Source organism: Lagopus leucura, unplaced genomic scaffold, assembly GCF_019238085.1.
Source record: "Lagopus leucura isolate 7727_CA_CO unplaced genomic scaffold, USGS_WTPT01 Super-Scaffold_100019, whole genome shotgun sequence".
Lineage (NCBI taxonomy): Eukaryota > Metazoa > Chordata > Aves > Galliformes > Phasianidae > Lagopus > Lagopus leucura.
The window spans coordinates 3,042,705-3,057,787 of NW_024962273.1; the positions used below are offsets into that span (position 1 = coordinate 3,042,705).

Consider the following 15,083-nt stretch of genomic DNA (forward strand, 5'->3'; position numbering starts at 1 on the left):
GTAAGTTTTCCTCCTTTCGGAAAACTAGATCAAGGCAACAACTCAAGGGTCAAAAGTCATCAGTGATTATATCTCTGGAGACTTCAGGAATCTTTGGAGTTGATATGAGCAGAGGAACCATCCCCACCGGTCTCCCCACTATGACTCAAGGCTGACGGTGGCAGGAGAGACAGATGGAGGGCTGTTCACAGGCCAGGTGAGAGCCAGAACGGAGTGTACCCTGTAAAGACCAAAATCCAGATGGCCACTGGCTGTTCAAGTCCTCCATCTGGGGCTGCATGTCACTCGGTAATTTCACTCAGCAGATACTAATTGCTTAAAAGCTACTTCAGCTTAAAAAATTCGCTTTGCCAAGACCACAACAAATATTTTCTTTGACTTCAATTTCCATGCATTCCTTTCACCTGATTTTCCTGTATTTTTTTTTCTCTTAATTGAAGATAGTTGGAATCACAGAGCAGTGACACAAAAGTTTCACAATTCAGCTTTACCACTAGTAAACAGACTCACATGCAATTCACCCCATGAATGTCTATTTCCATTAAAAAAAAGGTTTGTTTCTTACAAAGAACTCAAACTTGATTTTTACTCTAAATGTTTCTGTTATTTTTTTCCACACATCTTCCCTGTAGACCAAAACCAAAAATGAACCAGCTACTTATTAAGATGAACGAGATCACCCTAAACTTTTAAAGCATCATCTCACTGACATTTCAAACATTTTCTAACAAAAAATTTTTTTAGAGCATTTCAGGAAGATATGCAAGTTTACCCTAATTTTTCTTTTGTTTTGGAAAATAAATCATAGTAAAACTGTGATTCACCAAAATCTCATGGATCAGGGTCAAAAGCAGGAATAGCACAAACATGCCATGGGACAGGCAGGTTGCCTGCAGGTTGCTTTCCCAGCACAGAAAATGAGGAAGTCATTAGGGGATGATCCAAATTTTGCTGACAATGATGGATTATGATAAGCTTTAGATTAAAATCTTATTTCTCATCTACTTGGGAGTGAGAGAGAATCTAGGCTGATGTTTGTGAGATCGCCCAGCATCGCTACCTCTCTGCACATAACCATCACACCAAGGTGAGGTGCCATGTTAGTTAAGCACAACACTGAGCTTTGACACTGTTGCCATTTCCATTGTATTTTTAGGTTGACACAGTTTTTTTTTCTCCTGTGCAACAGATAGGGCATAACACAAAGGTGGAATGCCCAATATTGCGTTGCCATCTTCCCTTTCAAAGTCTACGTGCAGTCACCTCAACCCGGGTGCTCTGAGTGCATGCTCAGATCATGTTTTTGTGAACACTGACAAGAACAACTATCTTGAAAGCTATCAAAGCCATCCTCATTATCCTTTATGGGCTGTGTAGAAAATGTCACCACTATTAGACATTTAACTGGAGTGCAGCAGAATGGTTTTGCCGGCCCCCTCCAGTTCTTCGGGTAAAAGCTCTGTTCATAATCAGTTTCTGCTTTTTTTAATGACCCTCAAGAGGTCCCTTCTGGTACACTTCAGTTCCCTTTCTAGCGTCCCATTGATTTTACAGACTTTAGGAACTTGCTCTTAACCTTCTGCTTTTTCCTGGATCTCTGCTGAATGATTAGGCACTACACAGCCTTTTGTTACCCTGAACACCAAGAGATATCTGGAGAATTAAAACACCAGCTTCAATAACATTTGCTAGAGAAAGAGAGCACTCTCCTCTCAGGGCTATTCACCCTATTTATGTACATGATTTTTTTTTTTTTTGGAGGAACGACTTCAGATTTATTTTTTTTTATTATTGTAAGAAACAAAAAAGATAACAAAGCTATCTTCTTGAACAGAAGAATGAAATTCACTCAAGAGTTCACATTTGTACCATGAATTCTAGCAGCAGAAGTAGGAGAATTTAGTATTGGGAAAGGGAGGGCAGAGCCTGGTGGGCAGAGTGTAAGCATAAAAGGTAAAGGGTTTTTCTTAAAAAAAAAAAAAAAAAAAAAAAAAAAAAGGATTTTAAAGGCTTTTCCAAACAAAGTCTTTCCACTTATCTGATTTGATTCACATGGAGCCACATCATTGCCAGAAGTACATGCTTAGGGGGTGTGGTTTCTCTTTTTTGAAGTTAGAGTGGTTGGAGAGATACCTCTGTTAAGACATGTCAGGTAAATTCAAGGAGAAAGAGCTTGGTGCAAGGGCATCCTCTTAATCACAGCACAGCAGAGCTGCAAAGTTGTGACTAAAAGTGGTGTTCCTCCAAAAGCTCTGCCCCATCTCACATATCCTTACTTCACCAGGGTCCTGCTGCTAAAAGTACTGCTTGCCCTTGTGTGATTTTAGGACCGCTTCAACACTGTGCAGTGCCCAGGAAATGCATACAAAATACATTAAAAAAAAAAGATAAAGAACAGAGATCTGGCTCTACAAAACATCCCCAAATTCTTCCTGGAGGGTGAAGTTCGGACAACCCCATTTGCACCAACAGGTTTGGAGTAGCGTGCAGGGATGGCTGCAGCCCAATTACCACCCGCTCAGCTCTCGCTGCCTCTCCGAAGGATGATGGGGGGAGTAAACAACCTTAAACCCAAAACAGAAATGGCATTCTTCTGCTTGTTGCCGAGACGCCAGCTGAAAAGGAATCATTATAAAGAGGTTGATGTTTTCAGGGGGAGACAGAGGACTCACCCGAATGATCCCAGTTAAGGGCCTTAACAGAGAGGCGGCTTAACTCCACTTTGGAAGTGGTGAGCCGCCCTGCTTGGCTGAGCTTGGATTGTGTTACTGCAGGAACATGGCACAAACAGGGATACCCCCTCCTTTTAAAAACTGCTCACTCCCAAAATAGCAACACAATTTAGCAATATTTTGTATCAAGACAATTACACTCTAGCATTATTGTAGTCTTAGTACCTCATTAAAACAAAAAAATGTTAAATCCTTGTTTTGTTGAACACAAGAGATGAATAGTAAATATTGATTTAGAATGAATGCAAACATTTCCCTAGGAGTGGATAATTACAGCCTTTCTATGCAAAACACTTATATTTGAAGAAGCACTTCACTTACTTTGCCATGTGGTATACATTCTTTAGTACATTTTAAATTATACGTTGTCCTGGACAGTGTCTGCTCTATAATTTCTTGTGTCTCTACACCAGAGTCAGTATGTAATTTTAAACTGCAAACTTTCTGCCAACTAGGAGAGGAGAACAGGCTTAACTCTTTCCCAGAGCCGCTCTCAGGAGCAGCCCAGGCTGCACATGCAGACATGAGGCCGGTTTGCTCAGGGTTGGAGCAGCACCGAACGAGTTTGGTTTAGCTGGAATCCCACAAAGATGCTACTCCCAGCAGTCTTCGTTTTTCACACGACATTTTCTGATTACGTACGAGGCCTGATGTGCTCTCATTTCCAGCCAGATCAAATGGAGTCCAAAAGTTTGAACAAACCGGAGAATTTGCAAATGAAGAGCTGAGCTTTGGAAGAGAGCATCTAGGTTGAAAGCTCCCAAACACATATTTGAAGCAATTTATTTATCCTACTTATTTTGGCATTCAGACACTCGTTTGCAGACGGAATGGGACTCTTTCTAAGAAGAGTCAGACATGCACACGATGCTTCATGAGAGCACAGTTTACGCACAAAGCCCCCGCCACGCATTTTAAACCATATAGGTTTATTAGGCTGCAAGGCTGGGACGTAAATTCATACGCAGCTTAATCAGGCTACATGAACGTGAACACAATATGCCCCTGCAGTAACTCAGGAGATTAATTCACATGACTTGTGCATTTTGTTATCTTATGGAACCACAAGCACCCCTAGCACACACATTTTATGGGCCAAATTTTCCAAACCTGGGACCTTGCACCTAAATTATTTCCATCAGTATTCACATCCTCCTCTTCCCTTCCTCAGAACAGAGAAAGGCCTCCATGGGTATTTAAACACTTCCCAACCCACACAGCATTTACAGATATGCTTACATCCCCTTGATACATCACACCAGGAGGGGCTCATGAGTTTTGCTGGATACAGAAACTTCAGCCCCACAGCAGACTCTGGCTAATTTGCTGCAGTAATGAGCATTGCAAGGGCACTCGAAGGGAGAGCAAAGAGGATCTGATTGTGATTCCAGACATGGACCACAAATTGTATCAACTAACCCAGCACCAGCACTGTGAACAACAGCACAGTGCTCTGTTTGGAAGCCATTACACTTGCCATATACTCTGATTACCTCCAGTATTTTCAGTAAAACTGAACTACAGACTATAGTTCCAACACTTGCATACACACTTGAGTTTGCTCACAAAGCAGATTCCAAGGTGAACACTCCTGGATTTTCAGCCTGTAAACCCGTGGAGTATCTCTTACTGTATGTTAGATTTAAATGCAGAATTAAAGAGATTTGAGTAAAGCTTGCATCAAGGGGAAGAAGATAGAGAAATGAAGAAGAAAATGGAATTCAATATTTCAAAATACATCCACTGTCCAGGTGGAAAAAAAAAGAAAAGAAAAAGAAAAAGGCAAAAATGAGAAGGAAAAAGTATATCAAAATATAGAACGTGATAATCAAAACAGAGAAAGTTTGCTGGAATGAGGTGATGATGCCCCATATTTTCCTGAAGATACTTCTGATGAGCTCCACCTTCATCCATTGCCAAACCCCTCCATGAGGAGCTTCTACTCAGCAGCCGATTGCACTGAGGTACATTTCACCAACGCGTGCCTCCTAAGTCAGCTTTGTACTTCCAGAGAAGCTTAATGGAGCATTAAGGCAAGAGACTTCAGTCCTGTGGGCAAAGCTATGTGTCTACAAGGAAAATATTCAGCCTCCCCACTTGGCACCTATCCCTGTGTTATTTGGAGGTAGCCACAGCTCTGCAACAGCACCCAGGATAGTCCCGCTCAGAGTCACTGAAGAAATCTCTCACTGGAATTTACTGGCTTTAAAATTAGCTTTTCCCCTTGCCCCTTATTCTGAGGATTTGCATAACCATGGGGGAAAAGACGACACGAGATAAAAATAAATTTGGCCACTGCAGATCAGAAATCAAGGGGAAAGTGTCAGGGCAGTGTTTTGCTTTGGGTTTTAGTGGAGACAAAATAACTTAAACTACTAGGAAAGATAACGTATGAGTAAGAAAATTCCCCAAGCAATCAGAGGATGTGTTTTCAGCTTTTTTACATTTCGGTTTTATTTTCTCACAGCAATGAGAGAGGATGAGATTGGAGTCCCATAACCACACTGGCGCAATCCACGCACCCTACCTGGATCATCAGGGATTGTAAATCATCATTTTATAAGAATTTAACTTTTCTGCTTCCAACACAATCAAACGCAGTGGTGAGGGGGCCACTCATCATGACAAAAAATATACTTCAGAGTCTTTCTTGAAGTGCCAACTCCAATAAGTTCTCCGAGTGAAATTAAATGTACGCTGTTCTTCCAAGCCACAGTTTCCCCCTGGGATGGACGAATCTCAAGTGGGGGCTGAAAGGCCAGTTGTACCACAGCCACGGGTTACACCCATTTTTGCAGGTTTTTTTAACTACTGCATGTAGCATAACTTGTATTCCAGCCCATTCGGTGACTGTGCTTTCCAGCATTGGTAATAAAAAAAGAAGCCTTCATAGTTTCCACATTCCGGCACTAATGAGTGGGCCGGTCCATATCTTCCCTTGGTTTCTCATAGTTTGGTGTTTGTTTGCTTTAAACACTTCTCCATGAAGCAAAGGGCAGAAAAGAAAGAAAAATCTGATGTGTCGCGTAAGGAACGGTTGGTGCTGAGTCTGAGAACAGCAACCAAGAGTCGTTTTCAAATAGAAATTAAAGTGGAAAAGCCCTATTAGCTCGTACACTTCATCGTCCTGCCAACACGATGCTGCTCCGAGGAGTGACTTTTTTTTGGAGGCTCAGCACTGAACGCTTTGCTCCCACCACCACGGTGCTCCCAACCTGAAACCCCAACATCTGGGATGTGCTCTGCATCCCAGCATCCCCGAACCACTTCGGGCTGAACATCCCCATTCTGCACACTGCTGGGTATCGGCAGAACACCACCCCTGGCCGAGGAGCCAGCACTGCCCCATCAGCCAAAGCAAACATCGTGCCATGCAAATGGATAACAAAAAGCAGAGCAGAGGCTAAATGCAATGCCTTCCTGGGGGGAGAAAGTATGAAGACAAAGCTCTTTTCTTTTTCTCCTTTTTTTTTTTTTTTCTTTTTTTTCCTCCCCCTTCTTGGAAGGGAGGAGAAATATTTCTTGGCTGCTCTCTGTAAAATATAGTGCTGGCAAGGAAGAGGAAACAATCCTGGGCACTGGCTTCAGCAGATATCGATCTCTCTACTCACTGAAGTGGATATTGACCTCTGGCAACCTCGCCCCCAGTCAGAGAGTGGGGTCAGGGAACGCTCTCAGAGATGGGAAGAGACATTTTCACCTCTTTTCAGTCCTGCCATCCCTCTCAGGAGCTTAAATCCTGGAGAACACACACACATTCTGGCAAAACAGGGGGGTGACTGAATGCTTCAGCAGAGCAAGCAAACTGGAAGGGAAGGGTGGATTGAGGTCAAGATTTCCCATCTCAGTTCCCACACCATCTCCAGAAAGCTGGTGGTCTAGGAGAGCACTAAGGAGAGTAAAGGCCCCTGCCCATGGCAAGAGTGAGATACGGAAGCAGAACTAAATAGTACAAGCACAAATGGGCTCACACTATTTAAAAGCAAAAGAAATGATGCTTTATCAACAGTGGCACTCAAGAAAGATGTCTTTTTGTGAATGCTGCCTTGTGCTTGGGGCTGCAGTATCCTTATCCAGGCTCATCTATCCTCTGTTTATTTTGTGGCCACCATCCCCATGACGCTCCTGATCTCAGTGTGCAGAAGGGCTTGGGACAGCACACAGCTGATTAGCACACACTGTGGGCTCTGCTCAGGACTCCTCTATATCACACATCCACACTGGAGCTGCTGAGGCCTGAAAACAGTCCAAACAAATAGCCCAAACACCCTCTCTCTGTATGCAGAAAATTTTGGAGTAAAGCGCCCTCAATTACACTGGCTGAGAAGGGGCAACCATCTTAACATCCCCAGTAGGAACACAGGGACCCAGCAGGCAGGCTGGCCCAAATCTTGGTACTGTATAATAATTAGGGGCAGAAGAAACAAATCTGCATTTCCTCCACACAGAGAATACTAGCAGAGCTGGTGGGGACTGCACTTTCCATCTGAAAGTGTTAACAAGCAGTGAAAGAACTGAAGCGCATCTAATTAAAAATGCATACCAAGGCATAAAGACAGAGTATAAGAGTAAACAAATGGCAGAGACCAGATTTGTTTGCAATAAATGAAGAGGAAAACACCACACAATGCAAACTCATCCAGCACGGAGACGGAGGGAGGCGAGCAGGCGAAGGCAACATGCTGCAAAACATCTTGAAACAAAGTACAATGCAACCAAAAAGCAAGGCATGCAGGGCACAGTAGTGATGGAGGGGCAGAGGCACAGCCCATGGTAGGAACACATCTGCCATTGCAGACATGGCATTGCCCCATCCCCGGAGGTGCTCAAGGCCAGGTTGGATGGAGCCGTGGGCAGCCTGAGCTGATAGAGGGCACACAGCCCATGGCAAGGGGATGGAATTATATGATCTTTATGGTCTCTTCCTACCCAAGCCATCCCATTATACTATGATTGCATGCAACATGGATAGGCTGAGGAATGATGCCAAGCAGAGTTCCAGTGCAGCCTATGAGCAGGCCACCATGGGACACAGCACACAACAACACCTTCTAAGGGAAAGAGAGTTCATTTGGATATTTGTGCTGACATACACAAGGCAGACAGGGCTTTGGGTTGAGGTCTCTCTGTCATGTTGAAGGGCTCATGGCTTCCACAGTGAGCACAGCACCCTCCTTACCCTGAGTTCTCAGAAATAAGGTGGGCCAATTGCAGTCAGGCAATGCTGACACCCAGCACTGCTAGCACGTTAATCATGGCTCAAAGTCCAGCAGTGACGGCATGCCTTGTGTTGTCACACCTTCACTGCAAGGGCAGCAGTGCTGCTTGTAGCCCAGCAGGAGTTCACCATCATCTTGCCTTGCTGCAGGAGGACCTTCCTCTTTCCCATGATTATCTTTCCCTTAATTCCTGCTGCACTGCATGATAGTGATCACACCATTTCTCAGAAGCCGCTGCTGCTTGATGGCTGCAGATGAGCCCTGTCATCTGTTTGGTTTTTCAAAGCACGATAGGCCACTGTGTTCATCCCCATGGGAGCTCCAGCCATGCACAGTTCCCATCCAAATGGGGATAAAAGTTCAATTTTATTTCACAGTTTTGTCTTCTCTACCACAAATCTTTTCTGACAGTGTTTTCTGACTGCTAAACTGACCCGTTTTGAACAATTGATCTAAAACATCTGTCTGAGGGGTTGAAAGCAACACAGAGAGGATACTGCAGCTCTCCTCCAAAGGTGTGGAAGAGATGAGCAGCAAAATATTAGGTGACAGGAGGAAACTTTTAGGCAAATGAGTGCCCTATACCACATGCATCTTTCCCCTTAAAGTTTTGCCAACTGCCATGCAAACCAGGAAGTCATACTTCCAAATATTTAAGGCTGCATTTCTCTTAATTTCCATCTTATCTTTCATAAGACTTACATTTTCAAATGTCAACCTACATATGGGAATGTTTAATCTCAAGGATGCCGATCCATCAGGAAACTTCTAAAATCTTCTCCAAAAATTGTTTGAGTTTTTCTTCCTCATCTTTTTTTTTTTTTTTTTTTTTTTCCCCCCATAGAATCATGTAAGTTGGAAATGAGCACTAAGATCCCCAAGCCCAACACCAACCCACCCCACCATGTCCATTGATGACATCCCTCAGTGCCATATCCCCAAAGGTTCTAGAACAGCTCCAGAGATAGTGACTACTCTACAGGGCAGTCTCTACTCTACAGTGCTTTCCCCTTTTTTTTCTTAGTATATTGCCCACAGGTTGGTGAGGGGACCTATACAAGCTTTAGCAATAGAGAAAAAATGCACATCCTGACATGTTTCAGTTTTCCAAGAAATACAATGCACTAATAAAAGAGCAAACTTCATTCAGAATGTATTTTAACTGTAAAAAATGGTGTGCAGTGACTGCATAGAATATTAGTTCTGCAGTAAGTTTGGATACCATTCCCAATGCTTGGCATTACATACATTTTTCTGTTTAAATTCCACTGCTTACACTTTTGCCATGTCTCTGTATTTATTTTTGTTATGCATGTTCCCTACTGCCAATGTAAATTCATTTAATGTTAGGCACACAACAGTTTTTCAATACCTTTCTGCTATTTGGCTGCACAATTAGCTTCCTAAAATATGATTTATTTTAGTTGAGCTTAGTTTTGGCAAGGAAGTGGGGGCACGAGAGGGGGATTTTTAGTGCAGGCACAAATTTACTACTGGGAACACTGCTATGAATGGCATGGAGACCAACATCAGAAATCCATCTTACTCACCAAAAGGCTAAATCTACTGGGGATTAAGCATGGCCCCTCTCCACCCTCCCCTTCTGCAAGCCTTGGGCCCCCCTCCAGCACTCACCAGCTTGGGGTAGGCCTGGGACTCGGTGTTTCCTTCAGAAAAAGGGGCTATTACAGAGCTACACTGATTCTGGTTGTGCTGGATGGCATCCAGGGCAAATTGGTTCAAGTCTTAATAACGTCACATCTTTCTAGGTCATTAATAAATAAAGAGGCTTGAAGGGGGGATAAAAGGACCTTTTTTTTCTTTACTAAATTGAACTATACTGTATAGCCCCTACATAATTTGCAGTGATCTGCGTTATCTTAATATGCTGTGTTCTTTGGATCCCAGCTCATATATGCACTTAAGAATATGCCTAATTTTAAGGCTGAATGTGGCTCTCATTTAAACAAGAAAACGTTTCCCAGCCTGTCTGGAGGACAGTACATATCAATGCCTGTAGATATTTAGGTACCTGTGCACTCTGACTCCTGGAAATAGCCACAGTGAGGCCAGTGGCAGCCAAACGCACCAGAGTCTGAGTGCTGCAGATGCTATTTTACGGTTATTCCATGCACGGTTATTTTTGCCCTTTGGAAGGCTGCAAACCATTTCAGTCTGGGTACCTCTACTCCCACAGCACCAGTGGACCAAAAGAAGCTAACAGAGAAGTCATCTCTAAGTGCAACACAAGTTGAGATGTTTCATTTCCCACCTCAAAGCTAAAGGAGCTCTGTGTGACCTAATCTCCAAAAATAAACTCAATTTCACAAAAAAGTCAATCAGCAGTTCCAAGTCATAAGGAAATACATGCTGCCTTCTCTAATGGAACTAAAAGAAGTTGTAATGGCAGGTACATTGGCTGGGTGTAGATAAGGCATGTATTTCAAACATCAGTGTTGTACTGGTACTTGTTTCTAGCACAAATCCAAGAGAGCCTATTGCAATAAATTTTTTTTTGCTGTGAATATTTTTCTACTTTTTTCCAACTGCTTTGCATCATACGGTTAAGATGTACTAAAATGCCTTGGCAGCCTCTTTGGGACAGCAAACAACATAAGGAATACGTATCTCATGCTGCACATGACTCCACTGCCACCCCTTTTCCACTCTATCTTAATGCAAATGATAAATAGTGAAAATATGTATAACTCTCTAAGTGTGCTATTTGTACTGCCTGAGGACACTGTGGATGTAATTCAAACCTTGAAGCACATGCCTTTCCCTCCCCTTCCTCCCATGATGAATTAACAACGGAGACATCATATATTTTGGACATCTTTTGGATTATTCTGCACACAAAAGTATAGGGCACAGTACCTCAAATCAGCGCATTCATTACATTAAGATGCAGGATGGCTCTCACGATGCCTTCCCTGCACTCTGCTTATCGGGCCCTACAGAGACAGGTGAAGTTTCACAGTGCCAGATGGCCAAGGGATGGGGATGGCTGCAGCCTCTCTCCAGCTCACATTTCCCACCTGTAAAGAGGGATGGCAGGCAGGGATGGCAGGAGAAGCCACGCTTCGTGCCTTTCCCCAGACAGACTGAGAAATGGGGACACTACACATCCTCTTACACTACTCAGCTATGAAACTGGTGCGGGGCTTTGAATAATTAACAGCACCGACCAGCCTCGCCTGCTTACAGGAGTCATCAGGAGAGATTAGCTGGAAGCAAGCACTGATGCTCTTAAAGTTCTTATGTCTACAGCTGGTCTTGTTTTTCTCCCCCCATCTCATTTAGCACCAAATCCTCCAGGTGCTCACGGGAGGAGCTGACATGAGCTGTGGTGATGGCTGTTCTCTGGAGCACTGCTCAATGCAGACCCTGGGCTGCCTCTACCTCTCCCTCCATGGTGCCAAGCTCAGGTTCCCCAGACTTTCCTTGTCATGACAGAAAAAGGGCATGAAATCCACAGGCCATCCTGCTAAATTACTGTAGCACCTCTATTATCCTACATGGACTTCCAGTACTGAGAACCCATTTGTATTCTCCTTCTGCAACTTTAGATTTATACAAAAAATGCCCCAATTTCCATTTATTTGCAACAGAATATTGCCAGTCTTCTTGTTTTATCTTTTAAGCTTACGAAAAATAACACAGGACATGATCGCTGGTAACGAGATGGCACGTTCCATATCACTTGTCCCGCTGTGTTGTTTTATTTACCAGCTTTCAAATCCCTAACCTTCGTCTCTCCAACCTCCTTTTAAATGAAAGGAGCCTCTCGTCTCTGTGAAGTCCCTATCATCTACGCTGGCTTGCATGTAAAAGTTTCAGCATCCATTTAGTCAGCGATGGTTATTCTGCTTAATGACTCCTATACCCCTGCTAATACTGTCTTATCTGGCTCTAATATTTTAAGTTCTTGTCTAATATTAATGCTAAATGCTAATATTAAAGGTTTGCTACTAATATTTTAAAGGTCTGTCTGCTGGTGCACTAATGTTTTGGGAGGTGCTGGAGGGTTTGTTGTATTGGCAGGAATGCCAGGCCAATTTTAGCATCCTCTGTGACTACCGCATAGAAATCTAAGCAAAGAACAGAGGGACAGATTTTAGTAATTTATTTACTGAGAATTGACCTCAGAATCAGGTTGAATACATATGTATGTGTGTGTGCATCTTACCCTGCATTTTCCAAATAGCCCCAAGATGAAGCAGTGGTGGGGATACCATGAAGGATCTCACCCATGGGGCTGTATGAGAAAAGGAGCTGGGAGACCCCAGAAATCCCAGTCCCCAGTTACAAACCCCCAGTATTGCCATTTGGAGTACACCTACATACATCCACATTTATCTCACCCTGAAAATTTGAAGGAGGACAGAAGAAAAATATTCTGACTTTCCATCAGTTAACATGAACCTCTGCCATATGCAAAGAGAGAATAATAGAATGCACTCCTCCTTTGAGAAACAACATCTCCACTAAAAATAAAATACAGTGTAACGTTTATTTCACCACTGTTTAAGAGTTAATGAAAGATTTGCACCTGTACAGCTGTTGCAGACTGAAGTGAGCTTGCGGAGCAAATGTGTTTTCTGGTTGAGACAGTTGTAAATGCCTTGAGTAAAAACACTGAGGACTGCTAATGGATAGGTTTATTTTAAAGCATGCCATCTGCTATCAATCATAGAGAAGTATAGGAAGCAAGTTTGGCTGTGCTCCCTCCTTGTGAGCCTGATAAAGATAGGGCTGTGGTACTCTGGAACATTTAGTACTCAAGAGAATAAAACATCAAACCTACTCAGCAGCTCCACTAACAATAATAAAAATGCCTCTGCCTAAAGGTGACATTCTGAATTTACGATTATTTGTGTCTATAAAGTGTATTCTTTGGCTCCTGACTCATTCTGACTGTCTCACTACAAGAACAATACATTAAGCCTGCCTGAAGTAAATGGAAATCCTATCCTTTTATTAAAGCAGCAGCCAGTACCTGAGATGTTCTAACGCCCTGTAGGACCCAAAGAAGGTTTTCTGCTCCAAGTGTTCATTCTTTTGGTCAGATTAAAGTCAACTGCAGAGAAAACGTTTATTTTGGTGCACTCAGAACGAAACCCTTCTTCAGGTAAATGCAGTTTTAAAAGAAGAAGGATAAAAACAAGACGACCCAAGGCAGATTCTGAATATGCAAATCATCACAAAACAAAGGCTACAAAAGCTGCAGCTCACCCCGTGACAGCTCGTATTTTATGCTACTTAGCATTCAATACAGGAAAAACTTAATGCTGGAAGAACCTGCCCAGGAAAACCATGCACAAAATGTCCAAAAGGTGTGTGCCAATCTTCCTTCCTAGCAGCTGATTTTACATGTGATGAGATTCTCCAGAAATGAATCCAGGGATTTATTTATTTTTCTCTTTCTTATTTTATTTTTTTTTTCCCTGCTCTGCATTTTCCTCAGCTGGAAGATGCAGAGCTACTTCCCTGAGACACACAAGCACTTGGTGAGCTCCAGAGGTATGAATCATTCCCCTGGCTAACGGCCCTCTTCTCTCATTGCCCCCCGATGCTGGTCAAGGGCCCTCGAGCCTGTCTGCTTAAAAATAATCAAGCCAATAATGCTTCCTGGCAAATTCAACTGATATAAAACACACTTAGCTCTGAAACACTCTGTATCCAATAACATTAGGCTCCTCTCTGCAGCTTAACAAAATTCCCTTGCAAGTCTGCTGCTGATGGGAAGTACAACAGTGGAAGCTTGGGGAAAACCCACCTGGTGATCAAGCTCATGAGCCTAATTAATGTTAATAGAGAAATCAAAAGTGGGCAAAAATTGGAGCGGCAGCATGGAAAAAAAAAAATGAAGTATGCATCAGAAATAGAAGGAAGATAAAAAGCAATGGGAAAAGTGAGTTTGCCTTTGAAGTCTGCTCTGGAAAGTGACGGTGATTTCTCTCAATGCCCCTAAACCTGAAATGCTGTACAGTAGGCCATGTCCAAGCAGAAAAAAAACAAACAGAAAGGAGAGGATTAGGCTTATTAGGTTCACAATATTAAATCAAGGCTGCTTCTGTTCTGTATTCACTGTTTTGGTCCTCAGGAGCTTAACTGTCTCCAAAGCCCATGGTCAAATGACTGCTGATTTCAAAGTGTTAAGATCAATCCCCTTATCTGAGACCAAAAGGGTTGAGAAATAAAAATAAGCTCTTTGGTAAGGATCAAAACTAGTGGATACTTGAAATGAGAAAGATGAAAGATTACAAAAAATTAGGAAACTATAGAGACCAAAGGAAAGCACAAAGGTAGAAAAGGGTGTAGAAAAGGGAAGATGGACCATCTCTTAGATTGAGTTGTCACTTCACTGCAGAAACACTGAACTACTGGAAATAATCCCAAAGTACACAAAAGCAAAGCTCATGTGAACAGAAACAATTCCAATAAAGTCAGTTATCGAGATTTCCATGCTCAGCAGCATCAGGGGAATAGATCTCTGAAGGTACTCCTCGCCTCCAGGAGAGGATTTCCAAAGAACAAGAGCAACACCTCGTCTCATAAGGAAGGAAATACCAACATCAGTCTCTTACTCCAAACCCCTCAGGTACAAATTTCAAGTCAATCACAGAAGAACGCATCGTAACACTGAGCACTCAGACCGGCTATGGCCATTACAACTCCCAGGAAGATCAGAAAAACTCCATTTGTCAGAAAATTGCAATCGCAATGAATCTTTAACAGCAGAATATCTGTTTCTCCGTACAATATCCCAATCAGGGATATTCTGTACTGCTGGGAAGACATGAAGCATTAAGAATGCAGCTTTTGGGTAGAAGGAAGAAAGTCATCATAGACTCACCCATAGCCCGAAGATCACGCAACTGGTGGGAGGTTCAGCTCTGAACTGGGGAAACCCACGATGTAGACAGCATCTGGCAGGGAAGATTTTCTCCACAAACTTCACCCATAACACTTCGTAGGGAAAAAGAAGAATCACAGAGGTTCTGTTTTTTCCCTCCTGAGAAACAGAAACAAATTAAAAGGTTTGCAAATTTGTCATGACACCAGATGCCTGCTCCTGGCCAGCCCTTATCACCCTGCCATGTGGAGGCTCAAAGGCATGCTGTTCCCA

The 15,083-nt window shown here is 43.0% G+C and overlaps 1 long non-coding RNA gene across 1 annotated transcript in view; it reads right to left on the reverse strand.

Moving 5' to 3' along the window:
- The window catches only part of LOC122183734, a 16,495-nt gene extending 1,591 nt beyond the window's left edge, over positions 1 to 14,904 (reverse strand). Inside the window, exon 1 of the long non-coding RNA XR_006180343.1 lies at positions 14,811 to 14,904. This is a non-coding gene — a long non-coding RNA (uncharacterized LOC122183734). The remainder of the gene's footprint in view (positions 1 to 14,810) is intronic.
- Between the last annotated feature and the right edge of the window lie 179 nt (positions 14,905 to 15,083).